Source organism: Panthera leo, chromosome F2 (assembly GCF_018350215.1).
Source record: "Panthera leo isolate Ple1 chromosome F2, P.leo_Ple1_pat1.1, whole genome shotgun sequence".
Lineage (NCBI taxonomy): Eukaryota > Metazoa > Chordata > Mammalia > Carnivora > Felidae > Panthera > Panthera leo.
Window position 1 is genome coordinate 18,644,075 of NC_056695.1, and position 15,655 is coordinate 18,659,729.

The 15,655-nt window shown below is 36.0% G+C and overlaps 1 protein-coding gene across 1 annotated transcript in view; it reads left to right on the forward strand.

Moving 5' to 3' along the window:
• The window catches only part of PREX2 (phosphatidylinositol-3,4,5-trisphosphate dependent Rac exchange factor 2), a 287,036-nt gene that overhangs the window by 53,062 nt on the left and 218,319 nt on the right, over positions 1 to 15,655 (forward strand). The gene's annotated exons all lie outside the window — the stretch shown is intronic.

Genomic DNA, 15,655 nt, shown 5'->3' on the forward strand with positions numbered 1-15,655 from the left:
CTCAGCTACCAGGTCCTCACTCTTCCCATCACCGTGTTTTATTTTTCTTCATAGTACTCACCATCACCTGAAATTGAATCCTGTACTTAGTGGTTTATCTCTTGCATATCCAATCTATGGAATACATGCTCTTGAGAGCAGGGAATTGGTCTTCTCATCATGATCTACCTAGTGCCTAGAGCAGAGCCTGGTATACATTAGACATACCAATGACAATCTCCTATCATAAGGATCATGTTCCTACTTGTCCAGTGACAAGAGGTAAAATTGTGAATATTCCAGGACATGTGAATTAATTTCCAAATGGGATGTCCAATCCCAGTAGATTTCAGGATGCATTGTTGAATTTTTGAAATCTGGTTGCTGCCGTTATTCTTTGATCAGAATGTGTAATTTTACAGTTGACATGGAGGAAACAGCTCATTCATGGTTTGCTGGTCCTCCAGGATCTGTGTCAGCCTCCCCAGTATCTCTGAGGCAGCCCTGGCCAAGCTAGAAGGGAAGGAGGATCCCTGTTCATTCTGGGAAGCCAGCTCTAGAATTAGTTTTACTCTTGGAAATCCAGTGAACTGGGATGAGCAGGGACACCAGTCCGTGAGCTTCAGGCTGATAACCTACCTCTACAGTACACCTCCACACTATAAAGTTAGGTTTTACTTCATTTCTGATTTTTATTCCAGTTCTTTATCAGGCCTGGGGTCCAAACCTAAATCCCATTGCATTTGGAAGAGGTCATGACAAGGAAAATTATTCCCTGGTAGATGCCATTCTCCCTTCCCACCTCCTCTTTTCCCCATTCCATCTCAAGCAGCACTTGTATATAGGTGTAACTTTCAGAGCAGTTACAGTGCATCACATGCTCCCATCTCCCTGAATAGTATCACTGCTGCCTGAAGTCTACTTGCTGGGGGCGCTTAGGACTTCCAGACATACCTCCAAATATTGGGTGTAGTTCTGATTAGGTTTTAATTTATTGTTCAGTTTGTTCTTTATATTATTTGCATTTTCAAGCTCTGAGGTCTGCAAATAATTGCCCTAAACCATGTTAATTATGTGCACTCAGCCTAGGGACAATTTCATTTACATCCCCAAAAGGCTGCATTTTGAGGATCTAGGATGACTTAGAGTCTTCGGAAACCAAGAAACTGCCGATATTAGGGCATATTTGCTGTTTTGCAGCAGTTAAGCAAATCTGTTGCAACTTTGTGGTTATATAATGAAATTCATAAAGTTTTGAACAGACATTAGCTTTTTCTTTGTTATTTTACACAACCCAGGTCCGAAAAAAAAATGTGTAAATTTGTTGTGGTTGTTGTTGTTATTGTTATAATTGCTTTTTTTCCTGTAAGGGAAGTTTTCTTATTTACCTGCACCCAGCGTGCTTCATGAATATTCAGCTGTTGATGGAGCTGCAAGCTAATATCCATGGAAATGAACTCATTAATAGTATTTTGCTGGCTCCTTCTTGGTTCATGAAGTATACAGAAGTACTTATAATATTTCCTATTTTATATTCCTCTTGGTTTTTGAAACATAATGGGATTATTGATAATAGTTGTTATCCCAGATTTTCGTAGTTATTTTTTCTCATATTTCTTAAGCAAAGGCTTTCAGATATTTGACTTTTTGCAGATTGTTAATGTAATTTTTACAAAGCAGATTATGAATAAAAATTATAAATGGCTTAAAGACAGTTCTCAGATATTTTACATATTTATACACATACAATACCTAATCCTCTTACTAATGCTTTGATTATAACTTGTATGGATGTTGTCAAAAAGAATGAATCTCCTTGAAGGTCTTCCTTCAGAGATTAAATGTGCTGTCATTTAATGAAAATAGCATCTGGCGAGTATATTTGGTGATCTAAAACAAAATAGGAAAAATAGCAATAATACCTAACAGTTATATATTGGTTTTTGATGTAAGAGTTGCTTCATGTATATTAATTTAATCTTTGCCTCAAGTCCATTTGAGTAGATACCATATTACTCTCATTTTACAGATGTCAAGACTGCATTACAGAGGTAAAATTACTGGTCAACTGTTGTATATCTAGTATTTGGTAGAGCTGGGATTTGAACCCAGGCAGACTGGCTCCAAAGTTCAAGGTTTTAACTGCTTAACATTCTTCTGTTTTATTCTGACAAAGTCTGCAAACTGGACTACTTATTGTCCCAACACCTGTGCATTCCTTCCCCACTAAAATACCACCTATTTCAAATACCAAATTCCCTGCCAGTTAAGGTATTTTCTGGGCTCTCTTCTGTTCTGTATTAGCCCAACACTAACTGTTAACATTACTATACATTAGTTCCTTTAAGGAATAGAGTTCAAATAGAATGAAAAAGGAAAGGAAACAAAGCTACAGCTAGGAAGTAGATGGTATATCGAATATGTAGGCATGAAAAAAAGAAGAGAAAGGGATATGGTAAGTCTGAATGGGCAATAGAATGTTGACAGAAAAATCATATGTGTTTTAAGGATAAGAGTGGACAATTTTAGGAGTCATTCCTAAGGGTGAAATAGATATATAAACTTCTCTGTGAAAAAGTTCTTTGCATTAGTTGAAATAGAAATTTATCATGAAGCGAAATGTAAAAAATCTTTTTTCTGTACCTTGTGGGATTTTACAGCCAGCTAGATCAGAGTGTGAGAAAAAAGGAGGGTATGGATGCCAGGAGGAGACCCATCTTCGTGTTGGGGTCCTCATTCATTTCTCTGGGTTGTTTTCCAGCATAAAATACTTTTCCTTCCCCCACTGCTACATTTCCTTTTCATGGGAACTGAATTCTCAAATAACGACTTAAACAGGAATAGTGTTCTGCATTTTAAATTTGGGAAATGACCAGTTTCCTGTGCCAGAGAAAAATTTGTGCTTGAGAATATTATCTATATAGTGTGCTTTGTACTTCCCGCTTAGCCCTTTCTTTCCTTGTGCTGTGTTTTTAAAGTTATCAGATATCACTGTAAATTCCTGAGCAGCACAATATGCAGTATTATATTAGAGACACAATAGCCTGCTGGCATCTCTGAATAAATATTTATGTAATATTAAAAATAATTTAACAGACACCTTTGAGAAAAATTTTCACAAGTATGTTCATGTAAGCTTATGACCTGCCTTTAGAAATTCATTTTATCCCATATTGATCACCAACTGACAGCTGAAACATACTTTTATCTGAAATGCCCCCCAAAATTCTGAGGTATTTGAAATATTTTTTTGTTGTTGTAATTCTGAATGTAATGAAAAGTTCATTTTTTTATCTCACTTTAAGCTTTTTTACAAATATTATGACTTGTAACATATAAAGGAATAGATTTTCATTTTAATTTTGGAACCTAGCCTAACATTATCTTTGTCTAATGGTTCTGTCAGTGCTGTAAAGAGTTGATAGCATTCAGAAGAGCTAAGGCAACTTCAAGAATATAGTTTTGCTGTACCTGATTTTCTGTGGTTGTTCTCAGATTGGCCTGTCATTCTACTTCATCAGCCTGTATGATTTTTGTCCATACCAAGATCATGTAGCAGTTCATGGAAATCAAAGCCATGGTCTGGCCATATTCCACATACGTTGTTCACTTTTTATTAATACTTTATGCTCTAAATCCTCTCAAGGCTTAGAGATGGGCTGCAGTCTCTATTAACACCGTACAGTTGGATATCCAATAAATTTTTTCTACCTTCTACTATGGGTTAATTTTTTAACTTTTGGAGTGTTTACAAAATATGAATTGAGAGACTAACATGAACCATATTTGAGGGCAAACCTGGAATTCTGAGCAGAAAGGATCCAATGCAATGTAACAATGTGGAATATACATATATTTTAATAAACAGTAGATTTTTCCCCTCACAAATGCCTCAAATTATTTGTTTTGGAACCAAAGGATTCTCCCGAAGTTAGAGTTACTTGGATTGATTTACTGTTAATAGAGGAGCAGAGAAGCGGACACAAGGGGCTTACCCTTTAGTTGTGTTCTCTCTAGTATTAGGAATAATTGAAGCCACAGTAGATATTATAGAACTAGGGTTGTAGGTGTAGCAGTAGTAGCAGAAATATCAGTATTTGGTCCTGATTATGCACTGTGCAAAGTGCCAACAAAAATTACCTCCGTGAATTCTCGCCTCTCTGTGAGATAGGTACTATTATTTTTAACCTAATTTAATGAATGAGGTAATTGAGGCTTACTTCGAACCTTGGCTACACTCCCTGCTGTGAGATATCCTGTGTCTTCATAGATGTGTGGATAGGTGTTTCTAGGTGTGTTGGGAAGAAACATGGAGGATTAATTTAGAGGGATTTCAAAACAGCTGATGATAAACATTCGGTGCTTCTTAATCTTACTTACTTTATTTAGTTGATTTTTTCCTAAAGTTTGGTGTATCCCTAACCATTCCGGAAAGAGACATCAATCACCCAAAACAATACAAGGAACACAAGATTATCATGAATCAAATGATATTTGGAATATAGGAGCCAAGAAAAATTTATTGCCCAAAAGCTACTTTATTAAAAAACATTTAATAGTTTAAAATAAAGGATATAGAGGTTTTTTCAGTCTTTGAGAAAACTAATCGTGTACATGGTTTTCAGAGTTGTCTCTAGAAAATATCACTTCTAGAATTAACATCTAATATAATCATGAATTCCTTGGGAAACTAGCGTTAAGTAAATAGGCACCAAAATTTCTTTCTTTCTTGTTTTTTTTTCCCCATTTAAGTTTTTTCTCCTCTCATCTTGGGAGTACTTTCTTACTCAAACACATGAAGACCAAATGACATTTTAAAACAGAACTCTGGAATGATCAGTATTCAGAATTTATAAAAGCCCAAAGGGCCTTTGCAAAACCCCAAGATTATATGCTGAAAATTAAAATGGCTACAGAGATTTCTAAGTCACAAAAATGAGTAAATTGAATTTTATGTAAAAAAGATGATATTAGTGTGAGAATAAAGAACAGTTAACATTTAGCTCTGGTGTAGGAGGTAAGAGGGAATAGTGATGACTGTAGCAAGTGAAAGGAACATGTGGCTGCCTTTGCTCTAGTCTATGGCTACTATTCAGCAATGTGGGTCCTGGGTTGACTTTTTCCTTGTGTTTGAAGAGGGACCATAATTACTGATTTTTATGTAAATGTTCTTATTTCCTTAAATGGCAGTTGAAACAATGTTTTAACCATTTGTGCCATGTTAAAAAATACTTCTACTGCTTTTGATCTCTGCTTTTGACTTAATTCATGGCTCTTTCACACTCTCAAAGAGATATAAACATTAAAAAAAATTAAAAAGAAAAGAAATTGCAAAAGCACATAAGAAAAAAACCAAAAACTTAACAAATAAAAACTTTCAAAATTGACAAAACACACTTCAGAAAAGTTTGCTTTTATTGTAGTTTTTTTTGTAATCTCAATAAATTTTCTAATTTTTACTTTCAATAATTTTATGCATAACTAATTCCATTGAGAATAGTTCTAATTTCTCTTTCATCTTCTGTCCATTTTCACTATTGACTTTCCAGCCATCTACTATTAAACATCTTTAAAACCTGTGCCTGGTGTGTATTTAGTGTACTGATCACATGCTGACCCAGTATGAATTCTTTCCCCTGAAAACTCCTGAAGAACACAATTCTGTCATGCTGCCTTTTGGCATGTTGAGGTCAAACAGAAGACACTAAATAATGTTTTAATTATCCTTAAATGCTGGGAAAGTTTCAGCCAAGGAAGTTTAAAAATTATGGATGTATGTTGAAAAATTATCTTTACCTAGATAATGGTGATGTTAATTTTGAATGAATAGTTTTTCTAAAAAAGAATAAACCATCTTTTTGTGGGAAACTGAGCAGATATTCAAAGGCTCTCAACAAGTATGACACAATAAATCCTTTTGGTTCTGAATCATGAAAAAACATCAACATTCAAAGGGTTTTTGCTGGGGTTATTGACATACTGTTTGGTATCACTGTGATCTCTTTCAGCATCTATCTGAGTAATCCATGGTGGCATATATTTTCCTTTGATGGTTTGTAGAGTGATAGATGCCCATGAGGGTGAGTCTTCAATGCTACTGAACTGACAAATGATTTATTATTCTATCAGTTTTTGGAGTTTCGTATGGATGGAATGTTGCCATGGCAGTCTAGGGACAAACTGATATCTGTTTCAAAGATGAAAACATGCTGCCCATACATTTTCCATAGGGAATACAGTCTGGTGGAGAGCAGACATGCAAACTAACGGTATTTTGTCATTGTTCACTGTGTCTGAGTTGAAAAGACATGACAAAGGGAGCTTTTAAAAATCTACTCAGTTGTTTGAAAAGAGATTTAAACATAAGTTCTACCTAATTATAATTTTTATAAAAATGTGTTGAACTTTTTATTCATAATCTAATAAAAGTATTGAAATAAGGAGATACATGGAGAAACATGGGACTTTGCTAAAGCTCAGGAAGACACGGAAAATCACTTATTGTTATAATGTAGCCCAGAGAGGTTGATAATACAAAAGTTTTAGCCTCAAATTTGTGCATCTAGTTAGCACTGCTGTAGGTATTTTGGGATTCTATATGCCGGTGGTGCTCAACTGTGGGGGTGTAGAGTGGGCTTTTGGCAATGTATAGAGACATCTTTGGTTGTTACAACTGGGGATGGTAGTAGCTATTGGCATCTAGTGGGTATAGGCCATGAAACTCTTAAACATCCTGCATGTACAGGACAGCGCCTACAACCAAGATTTTTCTGGCACAAATGTCAAGAGTGTTAATGTTGAGAAACCCTGGTATATGGTGATGGAAAAGATAAAGATTATATGATATTATTATATTCTAAGTTGCTGATGGATATTTGGGAAGATAATACACTAGGGAAGTTAATACTACACAGTCTTGTGGTCTTTAGAAACAAAAACCATCCAGTGAAGAAAAAATTCTTCACTTATTCCACTGAAGTTTATTGAGAGCTTACCAAGCGCCAGGCATTGTTGGAGATGCTGGGGAAACCCGACTGAGCAAAACAGACAGACTCTGCCTTCTTGGAGCTCCACTACTAATGCAAGGTACCAGTAAATAAACAATTACATAAGACAGGAGCAGGTAGTGCCACAGGGTAAATGAAGTAGAGTAATAGAGTAGGTAGGGCAAGATGGGGTTGGGATAGGGAGAACGTTAACTGGATGGTCTAGACTGGATGGCCATGAGAGACTGTAAACTAAGAACTGAGTGACAGCAGGAGGCAGCCAGGTGAAGAGTGCTCCAGGCAGTAGGAAGCAGGTTGTGTAAAGGTGTTAAGGTGGAAATAAGTGTGGCATGTTGAGGAGGACCTGGAAGGTGGTTGTGGTTAGGCAGTGGTCCAGAATGGGGAAACTGGGATGAGGCAAAACAAGAGAGGAGGGAGCGGCTGGATCATGCTCATTTCTTTTTAGGCTGAATAATATTCCACTGTTTGTATTTATCCATTCACCTACTGAAGGACATCTTGTTCACTTCCAAGTTTTGTCAATTATGAGTACAGCTGCTATGCTATGAACATCCAGGTGCAGGTTTTGTTCTGGATATAAGTTTTCATCTCATCTAGGTAACTTCTGAGAAATATGATTGCTGGATTGCATGGTAAGAACATTTATGTTAAGAATATGCCAAACTGTCTTCCAAAGTGACTATATCATTTTGCATTCCTACGAGCAATGAAGGAGAGTTACTGATTACTCCACATTCTTTGGCATTGTCAGTATTTTGGATTTTGTCCTTTCCGATAGATGTGTAGTATCTTGTTGTTTTAATTTGCAATTGCCTAATAATGTACTATTTGAACAAGTTTTTATATGCTTATTTGCCATCCGTGTATATTCTCTACTGAGGTGCCTGTTCAGTTCTTTTGCCCATTTTTTAATTTGGTTGTTGATTTTATTGATGTTGGAGTTTTATGAGTTCTTTGTACATTTTGGACAATAGTTCTTTATCATATATGTCTTTGGGAAATATTTTCTCTCCCAGTTTGAGGCTAGGATTCTCATTCTCTTGTCCTTCACAGAGGAGAAGTTTTTAATTTTAATGATATCCACTTTATCAATAAATCTTTCATAATCATGCCTTTGGTGTTTTATCTAAAAAAGTCATCACCATACTCTTCTAGGTGTTTTATAATTTTGCATTTTACATTTGGGTCTGATCCATTTTGAGGTAATTTTTCAGAAGGATGTAAGGTCTGTGTCTAGATTCTTTCTTTCTTTTTCTTTTCACATGTGAATATTCAGTTGTTGCAGCACCATTTATTGAAAAGATCATCCTTTCTTCATCATATAACATTTTCTCTTTTGTCAAAGAGTTGACTATATTTGTGTAAATCTGTTTCTGGGCTCTCTGTTGTATTCCATTTATTTGTCTGTGTGTTCTTTAACCAATTCCACACTGTTTTGATTACTGTAGCTTTAGAATAAGCCTTGAAGTCAGGTAGTCTCAGTCCTCTGAGTCCTCTGATTTTGTTCTTGTTCTTGTTCTTGTTCTTGTTCTTGTTCTTGTTCTTGTTCTTGTTCTTGTTCTTCTTCTTCTTCTTCTTCTTCTTCTTCTTCTTCTTCGAGAGAGAACGAGTGTGAGTGGGGGAAGGGCAGAGGTTGACAGAGGGACAGAGGAAGGGGGGGGAAGGAGGGAGGAAGGGAGGGGAAGAGGGAGGGAGGGAGAGAGAGAGAGAGAGAGAAAGAGAGAGAATCTTAGCAGGCTCTACACCCAGCACAGAACCTGACATGGGGCTCAATCCCACAACCCTGAGATCATGACCTGAGCCAAAAGCCAGAGTTGATGCTTAGCCAACTGAGCTACCCAGGTTCCCTGTTCTTATTCTTTAATATTGTTTTGGCTACTCTGAGTCTTTTATCTCTCCATATAAACTTATAATCATTTTGTTGATATCCACAAAATAACTTGCTGGAATTTTTATTAGAATTGTGTTAAATCTACAGTTCTAGTTGGGAAGAACTAGCATCTTGATGCTATTGAGTCTTCCTATCCATGAATGTGAACTGTGTCCCCATTTATTTGGTCTTCTTTGATCATTTTTATCAGAGTTCTGTAGTGCTCCTCATTCAGATGTTATACACATTTTTTTAAGGCTTATACACAAATATTTCATTTTTGGAGGTGCTAATGTAAATGGTAGTGTGTTTAATTTCAGTTTCCACTTGTTCATTGCTGGTATAGAGGAAAGTGATTGACTTTTGTATATTAATCTTGTATCCTTCAGCCTTGCTATAAGATCTTATCAAGTTCCAGGAATGTTTAGGGTCAATTCTTTCAGATTTTCTACATAGACAATCATATCATTTATGAACAAGGAAAATTTTATTTTTCCTTTCCAATTTATATACCTATTATTTTCTTTTTTGTCTTATTGTATTAGCTAGAAAATTCAGGACAATGTTAAAAGGGAATGGTGAGAGGAGACGTTCTTGCCTTGGTGTTGATTGTAGTGGGAAAGCTTCTAGTTTCTCACCATTATGTATGATGTTAGCTGTAGGCTTTTTTTTTTTTTTTTAAGATTTTTAAAATAATGTTGAGGACATTTCCCTCTTATTAGTTTACTGAGAATATTTGTCATGACTGGGTGTTGGATTTCTCAAATGCTTTTTCTGCATCTGTTGATCATATGGATTTTTCTTCTAAGACTGGCGATGTGTTGGATTTCATTAATTGATTTTAGAATTTTGAACCAGCTTTTCATACTTGGGATAAACCCCCCTTGGTTGTGATGTATAATTGTTTTTATAGGTTTTTGGCTGTTGTTTGTCAATATTTTGCTTAGAACTTTTGCATCTATATTTTTAAGAGATATTGGTCTATAGTTTTCTTGTGAATTCTTTGGTTTTGGTATTAGGGTGATGCTGGCCTCATGGAACAAGTTAGGAAAAATTTCCTCTACTATCTTCTGAAAGAGATTGTAGAGAATTGGTATAATTTATTCTTTAAATGTTTGGTAAAATTTACCAGTGAACTGATTTGGGCCTGGCACTTTCTGTCTTGGAAGGTTATTAAATATTGATTCAGTCCTTTTAATAGATAGAGTCCTGTTCATATTATATTACTCTTTGTGTGAATTTTGGCAGATTATGTTTGTCAAGGATTTGATCCATTTCATTTAGACTATCATTTGTGGGTATAACATTATCAGTGTAAGATAACTACAAAAATATCTGTAGTTGGGGGTACCTGGGTGGCTTAGTCGGTTAAGCGTCCAGCTTCAGCTCAGGTCATGACCTCACAGTTTGTGAGTTCAAGCCCTGCACTGGGCTCTGTGCTTACAGCTCAGAGCCTGGAGCCTGCTTGGAATTCTGTGTCTCCCTCTTTCTCTGCCCCTCCCCTGCTTGCACTCTCTCTCTCAAAATTAACATTAAAAATTAAAAAAAAAATCTGTAGTTGGTAATTTCCTTGTGTTTTTAATTTTGTTTATTCCCTTACCCAAATGAGTCCTGAGTGCTTGGCAGTAAAAATAAACTTGAATACTTCCCTGTTTTTGGAGGTATTTGGAAACTGTAGATGGAGGCCGAAGAGTCCCATCCCATTATTAGTCTTATGCATAGAGTGGGTACTGAAAGTAATAGGGCAAAGTAGAGACATAAAAGGAAGGAAAGGAGAAGTGATGCCATGAATGTACAAGAGAAAAGTCAAATATAATTAAGTAATAGAATTGAGTGGTATAGATTTATGGTGATAAATTTTGGGCTCTGGATTTCTGAATCTCTGGAGAGCTTTGGAATCATTGTGAGGTGTTATATATTTTTTTCAAATATGTGTAGATCTGTTTTTATTATCATAGTAAGTTCATTGCTTACTTTTAACACCTGGCTTCTAATGTGCCAAATACATTTATTATATTTATTGTATATTATGCCTCCCTCTACTAGAATATAAGCAGAAATTTTTGACTATTTTGTTTATTGATATATCCTATATGCCTAGAACAGTGCTTTTCAAGGTGTGCTTTGCAGTCTTTTAGGGTTTTGTGAAATCCTTCCAGGGGATATGTAAGGTGAAACTATTTTCATTGTAATACTAAGACTTTATTTGCTTTTATTTTTTCTGTGTGGATGCTTGCACTGATCGTGCAAAAGCAATGATGTGTAAAACTGCTGATGCTTTAATGTGAATTAAAGAGTGCCACTAAAGAGTAGTGGCACCAAATTGTACTAGGTATATTTCACTGTATATTTCACTGTCACTCACTCGTGGGGGAAGGGTGGTAGAGGATTCCTGTTTCACCTAAGAGTGTTCTTGTGAAGCTGTAAAAATTATTAATTGTACTAAATTGTGACTCTTGAGCACATGCCTTTTAATATTCTGAAACAGGAAGTACACCTAAGTACTTCTGCATACTCAAATATTATGGTTGTCCCATGGACAGAATTTGTGATTGAGTTGCTATGGAACATTATATTTACTTGAAATAACAACTATGAGGTAAACTGTGGTTTTAGTTTCAGGGCACTGGAGTATTTGGCAGATAGTTTGTTCAACAAAGAAAGAAGTGAACCTGTCACTTCAAGGAAAACAACCGATAGTATTTGTTGATGATGATAAATTCAAGCTTGCGAGTGAATTTAGAGTTTTGGAAAATTTACGTCTGTGAGCTGGATAGCCTCCTAATACTTAAAGACTTCTCTAGTGAGTTGGATACTGATAGTAACTAATGTGATGTGAGTTTTTTTGATATCGTATAACAAGACATGTTAATATTTTGAAGATATATATAATTCTTAGTGAAGCATTGTTAAAAAAATTTACAGCATCAAGCATAGATAAAAGATCCCTTCAAATTGCAAGATAAATCGATTGTTTTTTTAATTTTTTAAAATGTTTATTGATTTCTGAGAGAGACAGAGTGTGAGCAGTGGAGGGGCAGAGAGAGAGGGAGACACAGGATCCGAAGCAGGCTCCAGGCTCTGAGCTGTCAGCACAGAGCCTGATGCGGGGCTCAAATTCATGGACCACGAGACCATAACCTGAGCCGATGTGGGCTGCTTATTTAACCCACTGAGCCATACACGCACCCTCAATTGGTTTTAATGTAGCAGAGTATGAAAAGTTCACTGATATGGTTGGTTTCAGATTAAAAATCATTCATGACTAACCTTTAAGAAACTACCACTTACTGAGTTTTGGTGTTGTATCAAAGAAGAATACCCACAACTATCTGGAAATGTTATAGCAATGAACATATCTGTGCATCTTTTGAGAGTTATCTACTATGTGTGCCTGATGTAAAGAGTGGGGAGGACAAAAATGAATTCAGGGAGATAATTTAGTACACTGAAATCATAAACAAGTGCATTCTGAGAATAAAATCATGGATTTTATCTCATCATGGATTTGCCTTTCCTTTTGAGTAAGTGGTGGCCCAGATAGACAGACAAGGAAGAAGGGAATAGCTGTCATCTCCCTCTTACATATAATCTCCTTCCCTCTTTTAATTTATTGGTTGCAAATTTGTGACATTTTTAGCTCTCTTAAGCTTTAATTAATGTATGGCATTTAACCCGTTTTACCAAATACATGATAGGAAGGAAACAACATGGAGCAAATTGAAGAGAAGATAAAGAGTTCTGCTGTCTGTGTAGGAAAACAGTAGTCCCTGACTGTAGTGATATCTCGGAATGTGTTGTGTAATCATTGCTAGGGGAATCCTGGCAAGCTGAACTGCCAACACACCTGCAAGCTGGAAGGTACAAGGAGGGGCACCTGCAAACCTCACTTAGTCTGTCTTATCTCGCTGGTCTTTGCATCTCCCTAGCCTTCAGAGAGTATTATGACCCATTTATGCAGATTGTGATTTTCATGGTTGGAGGGAGGGTTTTCTTGTGGAATAGCAGAAACTCCAACTGGTTGAGTGAGAGGGTATTGTGCATAGGGTTGGAAAGCCAAGAAGTTTTCTCCATTGAGACCCACTGACTTGTTTCCTCAAAGTCTTCAGTCTTTGGAAGAAAAAAACAAAGAAATTTTCATCAGATGTAGTCTCAGGACCAATTGCATCAGAATCATCTAGGGAACTTACTCAAAATACAGATTTCTGGGTCCTCAACCAATCTGCCAAATCAGACCTTCTGGGGATAGGGCCAGGGAATCTGCATTTAGAAATACTCTCCAACTATTATACACAATAAAAAGTTTGAGAACCACTGGCATTTATAAGCCTTTTTCCAGTATATTTGTATCAAAATGAGGATGATCTAATTCTGATGAAATTCTGGACCAATGGGAATAAATGAATGCAGAGGTAAAACAGCATATTAAATCCTTCATGTATTTTTGTATTTAGGGTATTAATGCTTCTTTGACTGATAGGAAAAAAATTAAATGCACTAATTACTAAAGTCTGAAAGGTTGTTAAAAGAGTTCTGAAGACAGGTTATTTTTCTTTATATTGAGGAAGGAAGACTTCTAGGTTTTGTCAAAAATGTCTGTTTTCATGATTTTGCGTTCTGGGCAAAGTATCTGAAATCTGCCTTCTCTGTGCATAAAATGAAGTTCTCAGGAAAATAAATGCTTGATCAGAAATGCTAACAAGTTCCAGGTTCTATTTCATTCACAGTTAAACAAAAAGTTCCATATTGTCACAGAGGGTAAGAAGATAAAAAGTCAGATGAAGATATAGTTTACTGTCTCAGTTTGTATGTTTCCTTTTAACTCATATTTTGATTCATTTGTACTACCTCCAGACTTTCATTTATCAGCTTCAGAATGTTACTGAGTTCAGTTCATGAAGAAAAATGTTTATAAATTTAGAGGTGAACGTTTAGTTTTGCTTGTGTGAGAGGTTACCTGTTTACTGTGTGGTTAACGTGAAATGTAAACTAGGCAACTAAACTACCATGTTACTTTAAGACTAAGTAGAAAGAGCTAACAGACGATTTTTGGTATGAATACATGGAAAATATTCAACAAAACCAAAACTAAAATTAAAAATAAGACTCATACTAATTAAGATGGGCAAAGTCAGGAAATTCAGAATCTCTGTAGGTTGCCAGTTACACCTAACTATAGATAATAGTTCAAAACTCACATCGCATATCATATACACTTCCCAATGAAAGAATTAAGGTGACATTCAGTACTTTTCTATTCAGTTTATTTAATTCAGCTGACTTATTTCATTCAGTTGGATCTACTAGTACTGATGTGGCTTTGTTGTTATAGACTCCGAAACATGAACTGGTGTAATCGGGAATAGAGATGGGTCTGAAGCTAATGCTAGGAATGACATCCTGTGGCTCATTTGTTTTGTTTCTGTTAAATACTTTTGTTTTTCTTTTCACAAAAGTTATAATATGCTCGCAGCCAAATATTCTGAGCATAAGAAAGTGTATAAAGGTCATCTTTAACCACTGTTTGCATTTGGTATATGCTACATATTTTCTCAGTATGAATGCACACTACCATTACACATGTATATTTATGTGTATATAATGGCATGTAATATGTATATGTGTGTACATATATGTCAGTACATTTCAAGTATGCTGATTAGTAAATTTTTCACCAAACAGTATTTTATAGACATCTGTTTTATATGCACATAATTATATGTAATTTATATCACATTCTATTTGTTATTATACTTCTGCATGGTATTTTATAATTTGCATGTACCATAATATATTAAATGATTCCCTTATTGATGGGCATTAGGTTGTTTTCAGTGTTTCCACTTTTGTAATCCATATACTGTAACCCCTTGTCTGAATGTTTTCTTAGGATAGATTCCTAGAAGTAGAATTGCTGGGTTAAAGGAAATGCCCATTTAAAAATTTGAGATATATTGTTAAGTTGTATTGTCCCCACAAATGTGCCATTTTATACTCTTACTAGCAATGTCTTGAGGATGGTAACTTTGGAACATTTGAACAATACTGGGTTGTCTTAGTCTCTTAAATCTTTGTAAGTATACCAGGTCAAATATGGGATTCTTGGGGTGCCCGGGTGGCTTATTCAGTTAAGCATCCAAGTCATGGTTTCAGATCAGGTTATGATCTCACAGTTTGTGGGCTCAAGCCCCATGTTGGGCTTTGCACTGGCAGTGGGAGCCTGCTTGGGATTCTCTCTCTCCCTTTTTTCTCTGCCTCTGTCTCTGTCTCTGTCTCTCTCAAAATAAATAAATAAACATTAAAATGGGATTCTTACCTTAATCTTCATTCGTTTGATGTAGTTTCCAGAGACTCCTTGGAGCCTCTGTGTATTCTGGGGATTGGTGGGCTATGCAGTCAGACCCTGACTTGGCAGGTAGTGGCTGAAGTTCTTAAGACAAACAGGGAAGGCAGTGATCTCACCTGATCACTAGATAGTTAATGAACGATGTCTTAAAGACACAAACCAGATTTGCTGGATGGAAAGTCACTTCTCCTTTTCCTTCCAAACCTTCTCTTTTAAGACCCAGTGTAAACAACTCTTTCTGCTTTTTTCCTTTGCAAAAATAATAGTGTATTTAGTCATGAGTCCAAGCTTAATGACTTGTCAAGAAGGGTCCAGATCTTTGAAATACTAATGAACTTATTTGCCTACCATAGGGCTATGGAGAGCCCTGACCTGATCCCAGGAATACCAAATCCGTCTTTCTAAAACTTGGGGGAGGGAGTAAGAGAGGAAGAGAAATCCCTCCATTCCTTC